General features: G+C 42.2%; 1 long non-coding RNA gene across 2 annotated transcripts; it reads right to left on the reverse strand.

Moving 5' to 3' along the window:
• Positions 1 to 1,814: 1,814 nt before the first annotated feature.
• LOC105723778 (uncharacterized) lies at positions 1,815 to 11,027 on the reverse strand. Of its 2 annotated transcripts, XR_010342875.1 has the most exons (4): positions 10,439 to 11,027; positions 5,855 to 5,945; positions 5,456 to 5,618; positions 1,815 to 4,196 (listed from the first exon to the last, which is right to left on the reverse strand). It is a non-coding gene; the product is annotated as an uncharacterized LOC105723778 (long non-coding RNA). The 2 variants fall into 2 exon arrangements; XR_010342874.1 differs by lacking the exon at positions 5,456 to 5,618.
• Between the last annotated feature and the right edge of the window lie 13,115 nt (positions 11,028 to 24,142).

Here is a 24,142-nt window from a genome sequence, read left to right on the forward strand (position 1 = left end):
TGTCACCTAGGCTGAAGTGCAGTGGTGCAATCTCGGCTCACTGAAACCTCCGCCTCCCGAGTTCAAGCAATTCTCCTGTCTCAGCCTCCCGAATAGCTGGAACTACAGGCACCTGCCACCACACCTGGCTAATTTCTGTATTTTTAGTATAGACAGTGTTTCACCTTGTTGGTCAGACTGGTCTCCAACCCCTGACCTCAGGTGATCACCCACCTCAGCCTCCCAATGTGCTAGGATTACAGGCATGAGCCACCGCCGCACCCAGCCTAAAGCTGATTTTTAGAAAGCATGCAGTCCTGGCTCTCATGGACTCTCAGTCTGGTGGCGAATAAAGACATTAACACAGTCATCGTGTAAAGAACTACAAACTAATTTTACCTGGGATGAGAGCTATGAAGAACATCTTGTGGAGTTTGAGGCTGTGTAATAAGGACTTGGTCAGTTCAGATTGATTGGTAACACTCTCCCAAGGGGTAACTTTAATCTGAAGTAGGCATGAACCAGGAAAGATGACTTGGGCTGCCGGAGCAGCATTTGCTAAGGGCCTGTGGCTGAAAGGGATCCTATCAGGACCAGTGAAAGAAGGGGCAATGACGATGGAGCAGAAGGAGGGGAGGAGGGTGGAAGGCGAGGTGAACAGGGGTAGCCCATATAGAGATTCTTAGGCCCAGATGAGAGTTTGCATTTTTCTTGAGAGATGAAAGTCCACTGAAGTGTTTGAAGGGGTGGTGGAAAGGGAAGTGACTAGCAAAGTTGTTGGGTTAACACTGTGGAGTTAGTACTCACCTCTCCCTCCTTCTGGCTGTAAGTTTCCAGAGATTAAAACCAAGACTTACTAACCTGTACAGCCCCCAAAGAAATTTCAGCAGCACTGAATATAAAGTGATTGCACAAGAACTGTTCTGAATGAGCAAATGAATGGATGAATTCTCTTAGGTTCCAAATATGTGCTTATCCAAAGTCATCTGGTAAACGATAAATTTAGACTAATTTAATTCTGTCCAAACTGAAGATGTGATAACATGTTGGGCAATATGGAGGTACGGGCCTGTTATCCTCTGTTATCCATGAGCTGCTGATCACACAGGGGACCCACTGCCAGGGAGCCAATCAGAGTCCATCTCTTCCCCTGGCCCCTACCCTTATAGCATGTCCCTCAGCTTGTCAGCCAAGACCCTCTGGGGGCCGTCCTACCTGCACAGTGGCCTTATTGTCCCAGGTCTCCTCCACACACAGTTGGGGTCCAGACGTTGCAACCCACCAAGCTCGCTGAAAACACAGTGCGCATTCTCATGCCTCACTGCGGGCTCTTCCCTCTCCCTAAAGTCACCTTCGTTTCTCAGATCCACTAGGAAACCACTCACCATAGCCCTGAAGACCCAACTCAAGTACCTGCTTCTTTGGAAGCCTTTTCTGCCCACTTCGCTCTGTTAGCTGCACCTCAGACCTGCCTCAGCTACTGTACTTGTGACCCGATCCATTTACCTGCGTTCCTTCTTATTCAAACACACAACTTCCAGCACTCTTATCTGTACCGTTCTCTTATCTGCACTCCTGTTTTCTAGCTTGAGGCAGGATGAGATGGGATGGGATGGGTTACAGTTGAGTTTAGGCAGATCCCTTAAAAAGATGACCAGAGGGGCCGGTGGGAAAACACTTTTACACTGCCGGTGGGAATGTAAACTAGTACAGCCACTGTGGAAAACAGTGTGGAGATTTCTTAAAGAACTAAAAGTAGAATTACCATTTGATCCAGCAGTCCCACTACCGGCTATTCACTCAGAGGAAAATATACCATTATACAAAAAAGATACTTGTACACATATGTTTATAGCAACACAACTCACAATTGCTAAAGTATGGAACCAGACTGTATGCCCATCAATCAACAAGTAGATAAAGACCACACACACACACACACACACACACACACACACACACACCATGGAATACAACTCAGCCGTAAAAAGGAATGAAATAATGGCATTCTCAGCAACCTGGATGGCATTGGAGACCATCCTTCTAAGTGGGAGGCGGGCGAAAGATAAAACTCTACATACAGTGTACACTGCTCGGCTGATGAGTGCACTAACATCTCAGCAATCACTGCTAAAGAACTTATTCATGTAACCAAACACCACCTGTTCCCCAAACACATATTGAAATTTTTATAAAAGAAAAAACATATTAACTCTTTTCAAGGAGGCACATTTCTGAATGATGTGGAAGCCTATAAACAGAATTTTCCCTCTGCTTTTGAGCCTCCATTGGTTTTGAAGCAGTTTTCCCAGACTTGTAGCCCAAACCTGCAAATTGGTGCACCCCTCTTGGTTTTCATACTGAGATCCTTGGGGCTCTTCCCCACACGCTGCCCTTTCCCTGCGCTTTGTTTTCTGTTCATGACTTTCTACCCTCCAGCCGGGAAACACCAGCACCCTTTGGTTAAGGAGGCAAATCCTCTCACGCTCACAGTGCAGAAATCTTCTGCAGCAAAAGGTATATGTTGACTTGACTTCTCATTCCAATCTGAGGAAGCCTAATTGTGAAGGTGTTTGTTCAGTTGTTTTAAATTGAACGTGAATATGGAACGTATAGGACTTTTACTTTTACACGCTGTAGAAGGATGGACAAAGTTGCAAAATCCTGCGTGAAGGGATATTTCCTTCTTCCTCTTACATCCTTTGAAACAGATTCATTTCTCCTTTGATCTTTTAATGAAAAATTAGCTTTTCTTTCTGGCAAGACCTTAGGGTGAGATTTAGAACAAATTTCAGCTAGGCATAGAGAGTAAATGCAGTGTCTGATTGAGGTAGAATCATTGGCTTTGGAATTAGATCAATGTGGGTTCAAATCCCAGCTCTGCCATATCTGTGAAAGCATGACTTGCAGATAGGTGGCCACAAACACCACAGCCATAATGATGGTAACGTCTCCCAGGCTGAGGTAGGACTATTTCCAAAGCACCTAGCTCAGCCCCTTCACACTCAAGCTTCATTTAATCCTCACAAAAGATACCCCAAGAGGTAGTTTGCATTTACAGAAGAGGTAGCTGAGGCTCGGGCCCCATATGGTTAAGAAATTGAGATGAGTTTAAGAATGAAGATGAAGTGGTTTGAAGCTGGAGCTCCTAGACACTCTGACATATTGTTGGGTAATTGTTGCTATTACTCTTGACAGACTAACCTCTTGGATAAGACCTTGTAATTTATATAATGCAGAATCTTATCTTCCTAACTGGACTATGATTTCTTTGATTAAAGTGTTTGCATCTCCTTCATCTCTGTATTTCTCACCCCCCCGTGGAAAGTGATTTGCACATTAGAGGTTCATGAAATATCAATTGAACTGACATAAGTGGGCTTTGGAGAACCTGCAGCTTTGACCCCTCTTTCCCTGTCTACTTGTCTTTTAAAAAAATCAGCTTAAATATGATGGACCCTTTATAAAGGTAAACATATCAAATGCAGAAAATTCAGAAACTCTAAAGAAGAAGAAAATGATTTATAATTCTACTACCCAAAGGTGTGGTTTTGTCTGATTTCCTTCCAATCTGCCTATGCAGAGATTTATGTATTCCTCTTTACAAATGTGTATATTTGCACATTAGGAGTGGAAAAAAAACTGAAAAATAAAATAAGTTACTCAGAAGTTACTCAGAACATCACAATCAAGAGTTAGCTGTTAACATTCTGACACACGTTGACTTGACTTCACGTTTCAACCTGAGGAAGCCTAATTGTGAAGGTCTTTGTTCAGGTGTTTTAAATCTAACGCTGAATATGGGAAGTATAGGACTTTTGATTTATTCTTAATGCCGCATGATATTCCACTGTGTGGCTGAACCAAAAATCATTTAACCAGTTCCAAGTTGCTAGGCATGCAGGTTGTTTTCAGTCAGTTGCTTTATACGTACTAGTGAAATAAACATCCCCACTGCTGCTGCTAAAGGATTCTCTGGTCACTGACCAGGGGTCGAGGTAACTGGGGCAGCCCCACGTGGCTCTCAGACTTCAGAATCTGGGTTTCATCGGCCTTCCACTATTGTTCTTTTCAGTAGAGGTCTGTGCCACCTGTGCATCGAGCCCATCCAATGCACTGGATTCATCTGGAGGAGCAGGTTTCTGGCAAGGAGTTAACTTTGTGGGTTCCCTTAGGAATCTCCTGCAACTTTTCTAGTGTGTTGGCTTCTTATTTTTCTTGTAGGCAGACACACAAGAATAGAGGGCAAAAAATAGAAAAAGAGATTTTTAAAAGCTAATTTATGCACATAAAAAACATTCCAACAGTTTAGAGAGAGCAAAAAAGAAAAAAGTCATCTCTCTTTCTCTCTCTTCCCAGATGCCTTATTCCCTTCCTAGAGGCAGCTGTTGTCCACAGTTTCTCCCGTTTTCTTCCAGAATTGTCTGCAGTCACCTCTTTATCTATCCACACAATCATCTCTATCCACCTATTCATTTGTTCAGCTCTTTTTTTCTATTTATGTATATAACTAGCTATTGATCCACCCAGCCATCCATCTGTAGAAAAATCAGTAATGTTTAAATGCGTGGTTATCACGAATACAGCACTTCAGAGGAGGCTTTAGGAGTCAGGAGCCTGGGTCCCCAGCCCAGCCACCAACCCACTTTGTAACTTTGGCCAAGAGGCTCTGCTGCTCTCAGCCTGTTTCCCCCTGTGTACAATGAGTCTGACCACACTCCCAGGGGGCGGTGAATGTGGCCTGGAAAGTGGAGACATGGAGCTGATGGAAAGTCCCATGGAGGGTCTGCTCTCCATTCGGGCCTGCAGTGAGGGAAGACCCAGCGTGGTTTTCTACCCAAATGAGGGGAACAGAAGAGGACAAAGGGAAGCAAAGAAGGTAAGGGAGTATACTGCGGCACCCCCACCACCTGGTGGAAGGGACAGGGTGATCTTTCATAAACATTAGCTCATGTGTTTTCAGGGAGATAAGGTGTTTAGTAAACGTTGTTGGAGGAGGACCTGGCCCGGAGAGCCATCCGCATGACCGCTACCAGGACACACGGCTGCCTGCTCGGACTGGCTTCGGGGGCCTCTAGCTCGGCTTGCCCAAAATACAGGAACCAGCAAGTGGAGCTGGCTCTATTTAGTGTAAATAGAGGCAAATGCTCTCGTGCTGAAGGACAAAGAGGTTGTGCAGGGAGAGGGACGACAGCCTCCTCAGGTCAGGAGTCAGGGTCTGTGAGCACTGGGGGCCCAGTATTTCCATGTGGGGTTCAGCTCTCTGGAGCTGGGGTTTGCTTCAGGGACTCTGTGTAGCACAACTCCCCAGGGAGGCATTGACATAAAATACCATGAAAATGGTGCCGCCTGGAGTTGTGTGGCGGGGTGCCTGGTGCAGGCACAAGGAAGTGGTCACCATTGCTTACAGAGCTGACCCTCTGGGATCCTAGGATACTTGAGTTGGCCACCAGGTCCCCTACCCTCCACCACTTACCCTCCTTTCAGCCACAGGGGGGCCCTGGGCGGCATCAGGTTGGCACTGGGCGGTAATCGTGTACTCTTCCTTATCAGAGCAAGACTTCCCTCCATTCCCACACAGCCGGGTCAAGGGTGGCAGTGGCACCATATGCCTTCCCTGAGCCAGTCCTCTCTGGACCCTTGCCAAGGAGCAGAAACGTCACAAACATACAAATCTGAGCTCAATGAGGAATGTCTTTGCTAACTCTCAGGGGCCCTAGGCATGGACAATGGAACAGACCTCATCCCATTTTCTTTTCCAATTAATGTTCTTGACTTGCTAACAAATGAGGAAATTCTAACACAGATTTGCAAATATTGTGATACAATTGAAACTTTTGCATTTAACAAATTAATACTTTCAACACATACTCACCCAAACACAATGACTTGGCAATGGTATTGAGTCTGAACTGGAAGGCCTTCATGAATATCAGTTCCAGGATAAATTTCTCTCTGGCTCTATTCTGTCAGAGAAAGTGAGAATTTAGTGGTGATGTCCTCCTCACTGGAGGCATATAAGCAGAATGGATACCACTGAGGGGAATCACTGCATAGGCCTCAGGCTGTCTGGGAAATGTGAACTGCAGGACATCTCCAGCACCAAGGCATCTTTGGTTCTAAATCTAGTTGTAGAGAGGTCCTGGCTGGGTGCGGTGGCTCACGCCTGTAATCCCAACACTTTGGGAGGCAGAGACGGGTGGATCACCTGAGGTCAGGAGTTCAAGACCAGCCTGGCCAACATGGCGAAACCCTATCCCTACTAAAAATACAGAAAATTAGCCAAGCATGGCAGTGCACACCTGTAATTCCAGCTACTCAGGAGGCTGAGACAGGAGAATTGCTTAAACCCAGGAGGCAGCTGTTGCAGTGAGCCAAGATCGTGCCACTGCACACCAGCAGCCTGGATGATGAGAGCAAGACTCTATCAAAAAAAAAAAAAAAAAAAAAAAGAAAGATCCTTTTTGCTGACTTGGGCGTGAGCAGAGGCAGAGTCTGGGAGGTACCCCAGTCTGAGCAACTTTTCTGGAACTGCATGGTGTTTGATGAGATGGATTGAAAATCCAATTTCCAGCCCAGTGCCAATTTGAGATTAAAGGATATATTTTACTTTTGTCAATGAACTTTGCTTTTCTGAGCCTCAGTTTCCTCAACTGCAAAATGGCAGTAACATTTCCTGACTTGTGAGGCTGTGGTAAAAACTAAATAAGATAGTGTATGTCCAGGCCAACTCAGCTTCAGGCACACAGTTAGCACTCGTATATGTGGCATGAGAGGCACGAACTGAACTAAAACACAAAGTCAAAACACAGATACAGAGCTGGGCATGGTGGTGCATGCCTGCAATTGCAGCTACTCAGGAGAATGAGGCAGGAGGATCCCTTGAGCCCAGGAGCTTGAGTTCAGCCTGGGCAACATAGAGAGACTCCATCTTTAAAATGAAATAATTAATTAAAGAAAAACAGATGTGGGGAGAAGATCTCTCTGGGTTTCCCTCTGGGCTCCAATTCCACAGGTCTAGAATCCATACCTGGCAGCCCCTTTCACTCGGAACTCAAATGCCTGGCCTTACTCTGGCAGTATTAGAAGCACAGGCTTGGGTTCTGGGAGATGACGACAGGTAAGTGACCTCCCCTGGGGCTTCGCTGTAGCTTCCAAACACATAGAGATAGACAGATAGTATCCTCATAATAATAACTACAATTTGTATGGCTCTTATTATTTGCTACTTACTTTCTGTGTGCCCTTAGGCAAGATACTTAACCTCTATGAGCCTCAGATTCCTTATCTAGAAACCAGAGAAAGTAATAATGCTTATTCAGAAAGTGATTGTGAGAATAAAATTAACTCATACATATAAAACAGAACAGTGCTTGATGCACAGTAAATTCAAAATGTAAATATAATCAACACTATAAATACATGGAAACAATATAAAATTAGTTGTTATTTGCCAGGCACTGTGCTATAAGCATATGCATGATTCTAGAACGACCTTCAAGGTATCTACTAGGATTATAATTCTCATACGACAGTTGGATAAACTGGAAAGTGAAGTAAATGCTGCCCTCGACCACTTGGCCAATAACTGGCACATCCAAAATTCAAAATTGATTGTCTCATTCCAAAACCAAGCTCCTAATTTTTATGTGCTCATCAGCGTGGAAGCAAGAGATTAGCAAATATTACTTCACACCTCCTCCTTCATTAGTTAAAAAATAAACAACCACCACTGCAATGATGCCAACAACTACTAAACTCAACTCCATAGGAACCCTCTCAAGCTACAAGGAGATGGCATCGATCCTGACTTTGCTGCCGTGAAATCCCTCAAGAGAGCCCCACATCAGGGATCCTGAGTTTGCAGACAGTCATTAGAGACATCCTTGTTTGGGAAACAGCTGCCCTCCACCCTAATTTCACAGCTGGGGAAACAGGGCCTGGAGAGGAGATTCATCTGGTCCCTCCGTTTTATGCCACTCCTTCCCCATGCCCATAACACTGCACCATGGAGCTTTGCCTCTCGGGGTCTGTTCATCTCAAATCCTTTTTCTGATTAGCGCTGTGCTGCCTGCCACCAAGGTTCTCATCAGAGCCCTCACAGGGCCTTGGCTATTTGAAAATTCTGTTAATTCGAGAAGTCTCTGCCACTGCTCCCTCTAGCACCAGGCTCACCCATGTTTGGCTTTTGCATTCTTTGCTTCCTAATCCCATTTCTGGGGCTTAATTATGATTACACAGCTTTATTATGTAGAATTGATTTTAACTAATGGCCCTAATTAAGAGTGAATTTTAATTAAGCTTAATTCAGAGCCTGCCTCCGACTGCCAAAGATTTGCAGCCTGAGAAGAGGAAAGGCTCTGGCAGCGCACAAAACTCACACGTGACTTTGATCTTCCCGCTGCTGGGCTGTGGCAGCCAGATGGGTTTATACTATTTTCTGGCCTCAGGGTGCATTTCTTCACCAGGGTGCAGCGCATATGAGTTCTAGTCCACCTTCCCCTTCCACCCAGAGGCAAACTTGGAGCCCTGGCAATAAGAAAACAGAAGTAGGGAGCCTGCACCTTTGGGATGAATATCATCCACACCACTCACCCTATTTTAGAAAATGAAGCTAGTCTGCTTTCCTCCAACTGCTCATGAAACCCATTCCACAGATGAGAAAACCAAAGAAGGCCAAGACACACACATGCAGTGAAGGCAGTGGAAAGACTGGAAATCAGCTCTGTTCCCCATGCCTCCACCCACTCTGCTCCAACACAGCCTTCCAGTAAGTGGCATCATCTCTGACTTTGGCAGAAATCAACCTCCTTGAATTTCCTGCCTGACCACCTAAGCTACTGCTTCCCTGACTTCAGTGGCTCACATGCTGTGAAGGTGGGTCATCTGCCTAAGAGTGAAAAAGATCTCCAACCAACTTGTTTTCAAATGAAAATTTTATGTTACCTTTAAAACTGCTATAAAGCAAAAGTTATCATAAAAATGTTAAAAAGGAAATAAAGCAATATTTTTAAATCCAAATCAGAAACTAATACCCTCTAAAGCCCTAAGAGTAGGGCTTGATCTGTCTTTAAAAAACAGAGATGAGAGGATAGTTCAACACAACAGCACCAAACTGAGACCTTGTCCCTAAGATAATCGGAAAGACTGAAAAGGAGTTGGAAAGACAATCATTGTGTCACTATGTGATACAGTGTTATTTAAAGTTGTGTCCAGGTGCCACCTAAAATCGACTTTCCTTTGTCCAACACTTACAGGGACACGAATCTAAACCACTTTAGCACAGGGTTCCAGGCCTTTTTGCCTCTGAGTAACAACGCCCCTCAGCTGCCCTACAGATGACAAGATTCTGGACAGAAATCCAGCTCCCCTAACCCCAGACCTGGCCCAAGGACAAGGTATGGGCATTGCTTCAGTGTTTCAAATAAAAACACAGTGAAATCAACATGTTCTCCAAGACCAGCTGGTGGAGGCTATTCATCTGCTGAGAAGGGACCTGGCCTTCCGGGTCCTGAATGCCATTGCCACACTAGAATGTCTTATGATTCTGAAGTTCCCACCCTAGAAAATCACCCACTAAGAAGCCAAGCTCTGAAAACGTTTTGATTTTTCTAGAAGGAAATGGAAAGTGAAAAATGGAATTCAATTACCTTGAAAATAAAAGGGGCAATTTCACTCACAAATGTTATACTTAAAAGCTCAATATGAAACAGGCATTCAAATAAGTCTCAGGCTAAGTTAAAAGAAAAAGGGGAAAAAGAGAAACTCATGTATTAATCCTCTTCCCTCTACCTCTTCTGACTGAGTGAGTCTTCCTTAGACTCAAAAAAGATAAATGGACTTGAAACACGATTAAATAAGCATTTTGTGACTTTAATAATCCAAGCCACTGGAGTTTTCTATTAAAAGTTGGGTATTTAGAAGACCCATTTGGTTAACCTAACCAGTCTAGTGACACAGAAACCAGTGCGTGTGAGGTGTTCTTCTGAGCAGAGCTGAAGCAGGGACTCCCTATTTTTCTCCCAAGGATTTGGGGGTAAAGTTATCACCAGACCCTTCAGTTCAGCCAAAAACTCTGAGATGCCCGATATACTCCCACTTTCTACATCTAGAAAACGTCACTGAAAGAGAGGAAAAGATGATAGCCTTGATTGAAATAGAAAGGCGTTGCGGACACTGACACCAAACAACTCATCAGACATCATCATCCCATCGTAACCACGACACGCTCATTCTTTCTTTAAATGTTCATTCCTGCTATGTCAAGGCAAGCCATAGAAGTGGTTTTGTGACCACCATGATGGTTTCCCAAGGCAAATTTAGACAGCCTATTTTCTCCTCCCACAAAAAACTACACCCAGACTCTCCAGTGGTTGAATTCCTATTCCACAAGTTACCAGCTGTGAAACTTGTGCCTCAGTTTCCCCATCTATAAAATGGAGATAACAGTAGCACCTACCTCACAGGATTGTTGTGAATATTAAATGAGATGGTGCTTAGCACAATGCATGGCACATAGCAAGCACTTGGTGGCCGATCAATGGTAAACATTAACACTGGCTCAAGCTTACTGCTACGGTTTATCTTAGCAGCTCCTGGCTTGTCTGTTAAGAAAAAATGTTCCTACGCTCAGAAGTATTCAGAAAACCTACAGCAAGGTGGTGAGAGACTTGACTCTTCAAGCCTCCGAGGTGCTTTTCTGTCCTCGTTCCAGTTTTCTGCCCATCACATTGGCCAAAGAGCTCTAGTCAGAGCTGAAGCAAGTGCTGATCACTTTCCTGAAAACCTGGCTGGCGGAGATGGGACCATATGTAGCACAGGGAAGAGGTGTGTGTTCAGACAGCTTCCTCTTGGAAATCAATTTTGACTGTAGATCCAAAGAAAATCCTCGAGGCTCCTCGTGCACATGCCAAAATCCGCACACATGTATACATTTCTTCCTCTCTATGCATCTCTCCTGCACATCTGGCCAAAACCAATCCCTGCAGGTAGCTTCTTGGGCATGTAGCTGTCCAGCCCTATGATAAAATGCATTGTTTCTCCCTGAGTGAAGCTTAATGCACCACGGCCTGGGGATTTATATACTAAGCAATAAAATCCACAAAATAGAGAAATGCAAATAGATTGTAGAATATAATATTATCATTGTCAACATAAAAGACTTGTTTACTGCCCCCCAAAAGAAAATACACCATAGTGTCATTTGTTTCAGGGAATGCAAAAAGGGTTTCAACAACTAACAGGGCATGTTTCGGAGCAAAATATGCCCCGTATATGATGTTGGAACACATATTGTCAGTGGCCACTCGTGTGTCTGTGTTCTTGCAAACAAACCTGTGGAACTGAGTCATGGAAGGTCACTTCCAGCCACGTCTCTGAGCCACATGGCACCTACCGAGCGCTGTTCACAAGCAAACCAGACAATATAGGCTTAATCGAAGGGGAGGCCCTCTGAGGCGGACCATACTCCATCAGCACATCTGGGGATGAGGTGTTCGAGCAGTTGCTGACTTGGCTTCCTGAGGAACTAAACAGAGTTGTGGTGGAGGCTGATTAAACGGATGGTCCATGTTGCTTTGGGCAAAGGGAAAACTTAAAGAGAAGATGCAGCAGAGCACGTGGGAGGTGACAATTCCATCTTTTCTCTCGGAGATATCCCTCAACTCCCCTTAAATGCTCAATATACCCTGTTGTTTTGTGTAGGGATTTGGGAATGATATATTTCATTATATTACTGTTCCCATCTGGCAGATGGGAACCAACCCTTTTGTTGCACAGGATGTTGACAACTTACAAGAGCAACTATTTTCACTGATTTGTTTGAATAAGTCTGTCGTTTTGTGTAGGGATTTGGGTGTGAATCAGACCCAGTCACGGCAATTGTTTCATTTCTGTCTAGGAGGGCAAAATCTAAGTTTATAAGGCTTTAAACAGCCGTAATTAACTGAATGACATTTTATGTGAAAAATATATTCTAACTAGTTCTCCCAATAGCCCTAGGAAATATACCCTGGGTATTATTATGGCCCATTTACAAGTGAGAAAACCGAGGCTTGAGAGGGGTGATGTGCATTATCCATGGTCACCTAGCCACCTGGAGGGTGTTTCCAGAGGCCTCGATCCCGAGCCCGATCCTGTCCTGCTTAAGCTTACATCAGGGAAGCCCTTATGTGACCCATGCTGGGTGCTCTGTCACGGGGACATCTAGATGGTTGGTTTGATAGGTTTTATCACTCCTATTTTACAGATGAGGAAAGTGATCCTTAAAAGAGGAAAAGCGTCTGCCCAAGTCACACAGATGTATATAGCTTGACTGGATTCGAACATAGGTCCTGACTCCACCTGCTGTGAGGTACAAAGGAGAGCTTGAAGGTATCATGGTTATCCCCTTTACAGACAACCACACTGCCTATCACTAGATGAGTTTTATAAATTTCAGCGAATACATCAGTAATCTCATTTTGCATCCACAAATTTCTGTTTTTTTTTTCCTGCAGCTCGATTGAACAAGGAATGTCCCACATGTTTGAAAAGATGGTTCAGAAAGGAGCCTTTGGCAATCCCCAGGGTTTCTGTACCCAGGATGGACTGGATCATGACAACCAGCTGCAATCAAAGAAGAAAGAGGAAACCCTATCCTAGAGTGGAAGCTGCTTTCTTGCTTCAGGGATCAAATGTCATGACCCCCCTAACGCAGTCCTAACGCGTCCTCCACAGACACACTCTTGAGCTCTCACAGTGCACGCTCCAAGTCATGATGGGGCTCAAGGCCTTCACTGGGCTTCATTATCACAGAGTGAAGAGGACTCATCTATTGAAGCAACGGATATTAGTGACCAATGAAATTGATGACCACCATGACCTAGGCTGGGGGTTCAGTGGAGAGTAACACAGGCATCTTCTCAAATCTATCTGGGGCTTACAGATAGTGAAGGAAACAGAAAAGAATCAGATAAACAGATAGGCCAGGCCAGAGAGTGCTAAGAAGACATTAAAACAGGGAGGTCAACATTAGATGCAGAGCCCAGAGAAGGCTTCCTTGGAGAGGTGACACTGAGCAGAGGCCTGACTGGCCCTGGAAAGACCTTGGGACACATTCCAGGAGGGAGGGTGCTGAGCCCTGGAGAGCTCTGTTTTGGGTAGTCACTCTCATCAGAGTTTCCATGATGACACAAAGGTCACGTGGATGCCAGAGTCTAATTTCAATCAACAATGAATCACGGCCACCCTAGGCACACCAACACCCCACTCCCCAAACCTCCACCGCACCCACCACACCTACGAGGGCAGTTTGTTTGACCAACAGAGAAAAGATTATTCCAAAATATACTTGGTAAAAACATCTACAGGGAGGGTGAAGTTTCCAGTTTTCCCTTTAAAGAGCTGTCATCTGTGTATGTGCAGAACTTCTCGAAGGATAGCACCTCCTGTAAGGGTTTTGCTCCCGGAGTTAATGTTCACAAAGTGTGTCTTTCCCTTTTGAGGATTCTGTATGAACGGGACACTGATAAGGGAAATGGAGGCCTTGTTGCTGAGAAGCTAGTCGGTATTTGCAAGAGGAAATGGAACTAGCATTGACTGCACCCTTCCATGCGCCAGCATTGAGCTGGTTGCCTTACCTAGGTTACCTCCTTCCATCCCAGGAAGAAGGTATTAACAGCCCCACTTTTACAACCGAGGACATTGGGTCTCTGAGAGGCAAAGCAACTTTCACAAGGTTATACAGCAAGTAAGTGACAGAAGCAGAATTAATTATATTACATTTATTACGTGAATCAAATGTGGTGATTACTTACTGGGTTCCAGGCATCTCGTTTGGTGCCTTTGGACCCTGCATGATTTCACTGACTTCTCACTGCATTTCACTATATTCCTATTCCCATCTAGCAGATGGGAAGACTGAGGTTCAGGGAGGTGAAGTAGCTTGCCTGCGGTTGTTCAGCTCTGAGGTCATAAAGCCAGGATTGAAACCCACATATGTTTGATGCCCTCTGTTTTCAGAGAGGCTGATGTCAAGAGCAGGAATGATGGAAATGTTCCATACTAGAGGAGATTAATGAGACATGACTACTAAATACAAAGCCTGATCATAGACTGGAAACTGTACAAAAGGGGAAAATGCTGTAAAGCATGTTTTGCAGTCAACTGACAACATTGGAATGTAAATTCTAGATCAGATAAAAGGAGTTGCATCAATTTGAATTTAGGCTGTTGATAACCCTACTGTGATTATGTGAGAGAATATCTTTATCCCTAGGAAACTCACAGTATTCGGGGATGAAAGACTATGATGTATGCGACTTCTTTATATGTCTCAGAAAAAGAAATTGTGCGTGTGCACGTGTGTGTGTGCCAAGAGAGAAAGAACAGATGGGATAAAATGTTAACAATAGATTAAGCATATGCTTACTGTTCTGTAAGTTTGAAATTATTTGCAAATAAAAATGTTTAAAAGAGAAGGAGAAAGAGAGAGAGAATTGCCAGCTGTTGAATAACGAGCTTGTGGGTATTTCCTGAGTCCTACTTCAAGGTTGGTTCACCTCTGTGTCCTAATTCTTCCCCTCTGAATGAAATTTCACCATCACAAATTCACCCTTTCAGATTTACCTGTCTTTAAACGCATATGCCATTATTTGTCATGCACATCTTAAGGAGACGGAGCTTGAAGTGTTTTTATTAATTGCTAACTGAGACGCTATTCCTGAGACAGTATTTGTGGTATGAAGTGATGCCAAGTGCAGGGTATCCCTGAGAGAGCTGTGCTCAGCAGCCATGGCACAGCATGGAAAGTCACTGGGTACTAAAAGGTGCCAATACTAGAGCTGTGGAGAGGAGGAAGTGGGGAAATAGAAAAAAGAGATAGCAGACTATCATGGACAGCCTTCACCTGTCAAGTCACAAAGGGCTCGTCCAAACATCCTGTAATGGGCAGGAGTTCACATCTCTTTTTTTTTTTTGGTCTCCTCTGACAAGGTATCATTTCTCTGAAATATGAACATATAGCCTTAAAAAATGAATAGCAAATGCTGCTCCAATGGTTACTAAGCCCATTATCACTTTGTATTTGTCTTTTGGGTTAATCTTGCCAGTTATAGAAAAAGAAATAAACATAGATGTTAAAAATATGGATAATATCTAATATTGGTGAAGATGTTTTTACTTGTTAAGAAGCAGCCTGAAAATTTTTGATTTTACTCATTATGGAGGAAATGGAATAAAATGAGTGATGATTGGGCATGGTGGCTCATGCCTGTAATCCCAGCACTTTGGGAGGCTGAGGCAGACAGATCACCTGATATCAGGAGTTCAAGACCAGACTGGCCAACATGGTGAAACCCCATCTCTACTAAAAATACAAAAATTAGCCAGGCATGATGGCAGGTGCTTGTAATCCCAGCTACTCAGGAGTCTGAGGCAGAAGAATCACTTGAACCCGGGAGGCAGAGGTTGCAGTGGGTAGAGATCGTGCCACTGCACTCCAGCCTGGGCAACAGAGCGAGACTCCATCTCAATAAACAAATAAATAAATAAAATGAGTAATAATTTTGGGTAGATGAACTAACAAAAAATAAAGGTAATGATAGCCTGTAGCATTATGGAGGTGCATTCTTTCAGTGCTCATGCAGGTGAATAAATAAGAGCTTCTGGGACGGCAACTGATGATATGTCTCAGGAACTGTAAAAACGTTCACATTAGTCAGCATGATAGAATTAGCCTAAGTCATTGAAATGAAAAAAGCAAACAGTTAAATACATGAAAATGTGCATTCTGGCATTCTTTATGTTCTTTAAAAATCTGGAAAATAACCTAAATGTCCAAAAATAGGACAAAAGTAAATCATGACATAGACGGTTGATGGGGTATTAAAATAACAACTACAGTGAATATGCTTGTTATGGAGTGATTTGTGTCCCCCCAAAATTCATATGTGGAAGTCCTAACTCTCACTGTGACTGTATTTGGAGTAAGGAAGTAATTAAGCCTACATGAGTCCACCGAGTGGAGCCCTGATTCCATAAGATTTGTGATCTTATAAGAAGAGACACTGGACAGCTTGTACTCTCTTTTTCTCTCTCCATGTAAGAACACAGCAGGCAGGCAGCCATCTGAAAGCCAGGAAGAGCTTTCACATCGCCTGCCTCTCCAGAAATTGGATTTTGGTCTTTCCAGTCTCCAGAACTGTGAGAAAACACATCTCTGTTGTTTAAGCCACCCAGCCTGTGATACATTGCTATGGCAGCAGATTAATAGAATGTTCCTATGCTGAAATGTTAAGTGAAAAATAAAAAATCTTAACACCAAATGGTATTTGTGATATGCTTACAACAATAGAAGGAAATGGAAATTCAGGTTTCCTGACTTGCTCTTTTCACAATATGAATATCAGGTATAGTAACTGCCTAGAGTAATGGAAGTTCTCAGGCTCACCATCACTGACTGAGTGTCAAGTGCCAGGCGCCGTGCTAAGTATTTTATGCACATTCTCTCACCTAATGAGCCCAAACACCCTAAGGGACAGGTATGTCCCCACTTTAGACCCTCCGAACCCTGGACACAGAGAGGGTCGTCACTGGCCCTGAGTTCTTCAGTAAATAGATGACAAAGCCCGGGTTGGAATTAGGACTTGTCTGAGTCCAAGGCCCAAAATCTTCAATTCTATAAAAGCACAATATTTCCAACAAGTAAACAGTTTGTCTTCATAGCAGAAAAATAAACCGGATAGAAATGGCTATTACAGTTTGCATTTTTCCCAAGACACCCGCCCAATTTCCTCATCTTTACTCAATGTCCCAGGCACTGTTCTTATGTGGGAGGGCAGTAACCTTATTTTCTGGTGAAGTGTCTTTAAAAAGGCATCGCTGATGGTTCTCTGCCTTGGGACATCAGCTGCCTTTTGAGCAACCAAAGGAAATTTAGAAGTCATTTTCAATATAGCAGGTGCTATCACTACCATCATCAAGCATTCTGACTTTCTCAGGGTGACCTCCTTAACAAATGGCCTGTCCCACCATCAGACCATAGCTCCTCATAAGCGGGTTGGAAAAGGCTGACTTCTGAAGCTGACAGCTCTTGAGAGCTTCCCCCACCCACCAGAAATCCAGTGTTGTATAAACTCTCCCACTGCGTATAAAGCCCCAGAATAATCTGGTCTTTAATTCTCTAGCTTCAGCTCTGGCTGCTCCTACCCCATCTCGAATCCAGATTGGACTACATTTCTTATATTTCCCTGAAGGTGTTTCATAGTAATCTCATTTCGGGGGTAAGTAATTTCCCTGTTCCCAGAATGTCCCTTGTCCTAACTCCAGTTTTTCCTGCTAAACTCTGATGTGTCCCTTTTTATCCCAACCTAAATGCCACATCCTCTAGGAAGCCTTCCTTGAATTTTAAGCCACTTCCTCCAGGAAGCCCTCCCTGAATTTTAAGCCACTTCCTCCAGGAAGCCTTCCCTGAATTTTAAGCCACTTCCTCCAGGAAGCTTTCACTGAATCCCAAGCTAAGCTAGAGAGCCAATGGGCTCTCCAGTCACCAAGGTGTTAGCTTTGTCTGGGTTTTTCTTAATCTCCTTATAATGGCACATTTCTCTCCCTTGATAAGCTCTTTGTACTCCACAAAGCAGGAACTATATCTTATCCCCCCACTTTTTTCATGAGTGAATAAACGAAAGAGCACCAAGGAATCATCTTAAGCTGAATTTCTGTCCTGGCTTCTGCAACACATACATTGAAATTAAACTGAATTTCCACGTGAAAGCCCAGCGAATGAGGATTTTGAGTCTGTAATGTGACAGGCAGTTTAGAAACTAATTCAGATCTGAGTCAAACAGACCTAGTTTCAAACCCAAGAACTGCAACTCTCTGTGACTTTAAGCAAGTGACTTGGCCTCTCTATGCTTCAGTTTCCACTTCTGCAAAATACAGCTAAGCTTTATTTATTTATTTATTACACTAAGCTGTCTCATAGTGTTATTTTGAGGATAAAACAACATTAGACCCATGGAACCCTTAGCACTGTCACTGACCCTAGTAAACACTAGATAAATGTTTACCATAATGATTAGGATTTGCTATGCTATTGTAATTATTAAAGCCATATTTTAAAAAGCAAAAGAATCAAGCATAGATGTTCAGAGGGCTGCTGCCATAGAAACCTGGCTAAATACACGAAAAGTAATTGACTCTTCAGCCAGATGTTGCATGTAACACAGCATCTGAGGGTCCTCAAAAAGAATCTACCTCTACAAATAAGATTTTTGTTTACTTTGTCAAGATCAAACTTGATGAGGGAAAAAGTAAAGAATGTCATTTCAAATTCCTGGTTCCCTAGCGTTCAGAATATGACAGGTATGTTGTGCTAAATCTGGTCAGAAACATTGAGTGAGGCAAGTTAATTCCTGGGTTTTGAAATTACCTTTTGCAAAAAAAAAAAAAAATCTGTGTGCCTGCCCACTATGCCACATTACCTCTTCATCCCTGGGCCTCTTCCAGGGATGGAGAGGTAATGTGGCATAGTGATCAGGCACACAGATTTCAGACCCCAGAGCCACAACCAGCTAGCCGCACCACCTTGGCAAATTACTTTACTTCTATTTGCTTCAGTTTCATCATCTGTAAAATGGGACTAATGGGACCATCTACCTCAGAGGTTTTATAAGATAATTAAATGGGTTAACATTTGTAAAATGAGCAGAAGAGAAAAGCATGTTAAGTGTTTGTGAAATAGAGTAAATAATGGAACTGTGAGGCCAAGTCAAACAAGAGAGAAAATTATAGATTGCCACTTCAGAGCCTTGGGGATCATCGATGTGTGTATTTATTTCTGTATTTTTGTTTCAAAAGTTTATGTTCAGAAGGGCAAGCAGGAAGCAGAAAGAAAATCCTTTTTATTCTGCTTGTGTCGTCGGCAATTCCTGCGGGGAAGAAATCAATGAGAATTTGATAAACAGTTTGCAACCCTCTCTGACAAATCCCAAAAACTGATTCCACTAAGATTCCTTGACTTTCAAGTCCTCTATTAAAAAAAGACAAATGTGGCACATATACACCATGGAATATCATGCAGCCATTAAAAAGGAGGAGTTCACATCCTTCGTAGGGACATGGATGAACCTGGAAAACATCATTCTCAGCAAACTGACACAAGAACACAAAATCAAACACCACATGTTCTCACTCATAGGCGGGTGTTGAACAAGGAGAACACATGGACACAGGGAGGGGAGCATTATACACGGGGGTCTGTTGGGGGGGAGGGGGGATAGTGGGGGGGGTGGGGAGTTGGGGAGGGATAGCATGGGGAGAAATGCCAGATATAGGTGAAGGGGAGGGAGGCAGCAAATCATACTGCCACGTGTGCACCTGTGCAACAACCTTGCATGTTATTCACATGTACCCCAAAACCTAAAATGCAATAAAAAAAAAAAAAAGACAAAAATAAATCTGGGTTTTCCACTAAGGTAGAAGGTGAAATTGTATTATTTCCAGCGACAATGATACTTTTTAAAAAGGTAGAGTGGTTACATTAGCGCTAAAGCTACTTGATTTTATGAGAAGTTGTTCGAATGTAGACTATGGTAGCAGTACTCAAAATAATAAACAGCAACAAGTACCGCGCATTTACACGATGCTTTAAAGACTTCAAAACCTATGTGTATTTCTTAGTTGCCTCCCACATGCGTGCCATCCCTCTTGTATTGCAGAATAAAAAGAAAGTGGCCTAGAATTAGGTGACTTACATCATTCTGCACAAGCTTCTATTCATAAGCAAGTGATTTCATGTTTCTGGGCCTCAGTTTCCCTGCCTATAGAATAGACAAGGTAGGAGTAATATTCCCCCAGTTCTGGTGCATTGTGAGTATTCAGTGAGCTAACCATGTAAAGCCCTGCGCACGGTGAGTGGCACGTATTTTTAGTATTATTGTTTCACATAATAGATTCTAAAGATTAGATGATGAGACTAGAGTGTGAAAACCCAGTTATATGAAAGTGCTTTGACGATATCACATTGAAGGAATTTACTTCAAATGGGATACGTATATTAAGGAATGTTTGTTCAATTTTTACATATGATGATGATAGTAAGGTTCTCTTTTTAAAACAGGCCCTTTCAGAACGCAGCCTCTAAATGCCATTCACCACTAAAACGAACCAGACAGCAAAGGAACCACCAAGGCCACCAGGGCTGTGGCAAAAGGGCTCAGAAGACAGCCTGGAGAGACTCCTATTGACCAAAAATAGGGCAACATGAGCCTCAGTAAAGATAACAACTACAAAGAATTGAAAAATAACAACCGGGCTCAGATCCATGAGTTTACAAATGATACTAAAAGATGAATCTTTTGGAAGATTCTGGAGAACAAGCTCATTATTTTAAAATCTATTGTAGTTAATAAAGAGGGAAAAATCAAGCATTTATTCTGCTCTTTCCATGTAAACTGCCCCTCTGCATAATCAAACAGTTAAATAGGAGATGCTGCTTTGTATGGGAGGATCCTAGCTAATAAAAGCAGAGGGAATGGTAGAATATCACCATTTTGTACACAGCTAATGAATGAATGGATCTAGTCAATGATCATCCATGTCTGTTCATGTCACCATAGAGAGACAGTTGGTGCCTATGAAGTAGACTTTCTCTTCAAAAGAACAAAATGCAGACTCTTGTCAAGCTTCCAGATCTAATTGTCAAATTACAGAAAATACAAGAAATAAGGGATTATGTCAAACAACACTGCACAGATACAGGGAGAAAAATTAAGACTCTATGGCCAGACACAGTGGCACACACTTATACACACCTATAGACCCAGTTACTCAGGCAGAGGCAGGAGGGTGGCTCGAGCCCAGGAATTTGAGGCTGCAATGAACCATGACTGAGCCACTGCAGTCCAGCTTGGGCAGCAGAGTGAGAACGTGTCTCAAAAAAAAAAAAAAAAAAAAAAAAGAATCTACAAGATGTTTGTCCGGTGCAAGACATTTGACTCAGTTTCTTCAATTAAAAAAAATTGGAAGAGAAAAAGCAAGGAAGAAATTTTTATAGGTTAAGAGAGACAAATGTGTGTGTATATATATATACACACACACACATATATCAACCATTCAGAATATATGCATCTCATTTGGATACCAGTTGAAGCAATCTGGTTTTTTGTTTTCTTTTTTTAAGAAAAAAGACAGGGAAATTTGAATACTCACTGGATATTTAATATTAAAGAAGTTACTCTTAATTTTTTAGATGTGAAAATTGTATTGGCTTTTTCAGTTTTAATTGAGGTGAAATTCACAAAACATAAACTTAACCATTTAAAAATAAACAATTCTGTGGCATTTAGTACATTCAGAATGATATGCAACCACCACCTCTATCTAGTTTTAAAACATTTTCTTCACCTTAAAAGGAAGCCTTACGGTACAATGTACACTACTTGGGTAACAGGTGCACTAAAATCTCAGAATTTACCACTATATAATTCATCCATGTAATAACAACAACAATAACAAAAAAAAAAAAACACTTGTATCCTCAAATCTATTGAAATCTTTTTATAAAAGACAGCCCCATATTCCTTAAGCAGTTGATCCCTATTCCCCTCCCTACTTCTGCTAGCAAGCACCAATCTGCATTCTGTCTCTATGGATTTACCTATTTTGAATATTTCATTAGAGTGGATCATATAACATACAACCTCTGTTCCTGGATCCTTTCAATTAGCACATTTTTGAGATTTATCTATGTTGTAGCATGTCTCAGTACTTCACTTTTCTTCATGACTGAATATTCCACTGTACGTGCATGCCACAATTGGCTTATCCATTCGTTTGTTGATGAACATATGGGTTGCTCTCATCTTTTAGTTATTGTGAATAATGCTGTTGTGAATATGAATATGTGTGTATATGTACTTGAGTACCGGTTTTCTGTTGTTTTGGATATAAACCTGGATGTAGAATTGCTCCATAATTCTACATTTAACTTTCTAAGGAATCACCAATCTGCTTTCCTCAGCAGCTGTTCCATTTCCATTCCCATTAGCAGTGTACAAAGATTTCCATTTTTCTTATTGTAACCATCCTAGTGTGTAAGAAGTGCTATCTCAGTGTGGTTTTGATTTCCATTTCTCTAATGACTAATAACATTGAGCATCTTTTCGTGTGTTTGTTGGCCATTCTTGTATCTTCTTTGGATAAATGTTGATTAAGTCCTTTGCCCATTCTTAAAATTGGGTTGTTTGTCTTTTTGTTATTGAGTTTAAGAGTTCTTTATATATTCTATGTGCAAGACTCTTATTAGATATAGGATTTGCAAATATTATCTCCCATTCTATAAGTTGTCTTTTCACTTTCTTGAAGATGTCTGATGCACAAACATTTTTAATTCATCAATGTATCTACTTTTTTTCTTCTTTGCTCACACTTTTGATGTCATATCTACAAGTCATTGCCAAAGCCAAGGTCATGGAGATTTACCCACATGTTTTCTTCCATTTAATACTATTAGCTTTTACTTTTATGTTGTTAATCCATTTTGAGTTAATTTTTGTATGTGGTGTGAGGTAAGGGTCCAATTTTATTATTTTACATGTGAATTATTTAATTTTCAGAGTTCTTATCTTCTGGGAGACATAAAGATATTTACAGATGGACTGAAGGGTCTAGAATTTGTTTCAAAATAATCCATAAAAGTGAAGAATGTAACATAGGTAAAATAAAATTTCCCATAAAGTAATCATTGATTAAGTCAGATAATGAGTAGATGGAGGTTCATTTCAGTAGTCTATATACTTTGGTATAAAATTTAAAATTTTCCTGTAATAAAATGAGAACTTTGTATTTTAGAGAGATGTATTGAAATATTTACAGATAAAAATATATGATATCTGAAATTTGTTTCAAAATAATTTTGATGAGGGAGCTGGGGAAGATATAAATGAAACAAGATTGGTCATGAGTTGATAATTATTGAAGCTGTGGATTCATCATACTGATCTTTCTAATTTTTAGTATATTTGAAAGTTTTCCATAATAAAACTTTTTAAATGTAATACATAATTCACTGCCTAAGATTTTACTTTGTAAGAGTGAGAATCTTTCCAAATGAAATAAAGAGGAGACAGGCTACAGAACAGTATTGGCAGCTGGTATTTATCATTCTCAAGAACCAGCCAACATCATCACTGGATAAAAGGAATATGGGGCCGGGCGCGGTGGCTCACGCCTGTAATCCCAGCACTTTGGGAGGCCTAGGCGGGTGGATCACAAGGTCAAGAGATCGAGACCATCCTGGTCAACATGGTGAAACCCCGTCTCTACTAAAAATACAAAAAATTAGCTGGGCATGGTGGCGCGTGCCTGTAATCCCAGCTACTCGGGAGGCTGAGGCAGGAGAATTGCCTGAACCCAGAAGGCAGAGGTTGCGGTGAGCTGAGATCGCACCATTGCACTCCAGCCTGGGTAACAAGAGCGAAACTCCGTCTCAAAAAAAAAAAAAAAGGAATATAGGAGGTGAGCATTTGAATAATTCTTCTGGAAGAGGAGGCAGGCAATATTTGAATGGGCCTTGAAGGATGAACATACATTTTTGTCAAGATAGTAGAGGAAGAGGGGTCTAGTTACAGGTTCTGGAGAGGTGAAAACCTTAGAATGCTTGAGAGGAATGAGAAGCTGGGTGTAACAGGAGTCCAGGCAATTAGGCAATGAACAATCAGAGATAATTTTTGATTCTCATGCTAAGGATGGATTTTCAAGTAAGCCAGAGTTACAAGAAAATTGATGGTCCATGGGCTAATGTAGCCTTTGGCCTGTTAATGTGTGTGTTTTAATTGACCCAACACTAAAATTAAAAAAAAAATGCAGGAGACTTTAATATCTGAATGCCTAAATTTTTTGAAAAATTGGAAAATACAGCAACATAGAGCCTGAATCTCCCATGCAACAACTGACCCAAGCTGAAGGGTGGTGGCCGTCTTTAGATGGACTGGGCCTCCTTTAGTTCACCCAGCTCTCCCAGCCTCTATCCCATGCCCCACAGCATACCCAGTTATGGGGCTATTAATCACCATTGTTTAGCTGGAGGGTTTTTTTTTTCCATAATAAAGGAACGTTTACCTGTAACTCTATCAATAGTGAGAAAATGAAATGTAGACACAGACGTCTGAGTGTCTCAATAAAA

Source organism: Aotus nancymaae, unplaced genomic scaffold (assembly GCF_030222135.1).
Source record: "Aotus nancymaae isolate 86718 unplaced genomic scaffold, 86718_ANA_hifiasm-v0.15.2.pri h1tg000015l_1, whole genome shotgun sequence".
NCBI lineage: Eukaryota > Metazoa > Chordata > Mammalia > Primates > Aotidae > Aotus > Aotus nancymaae.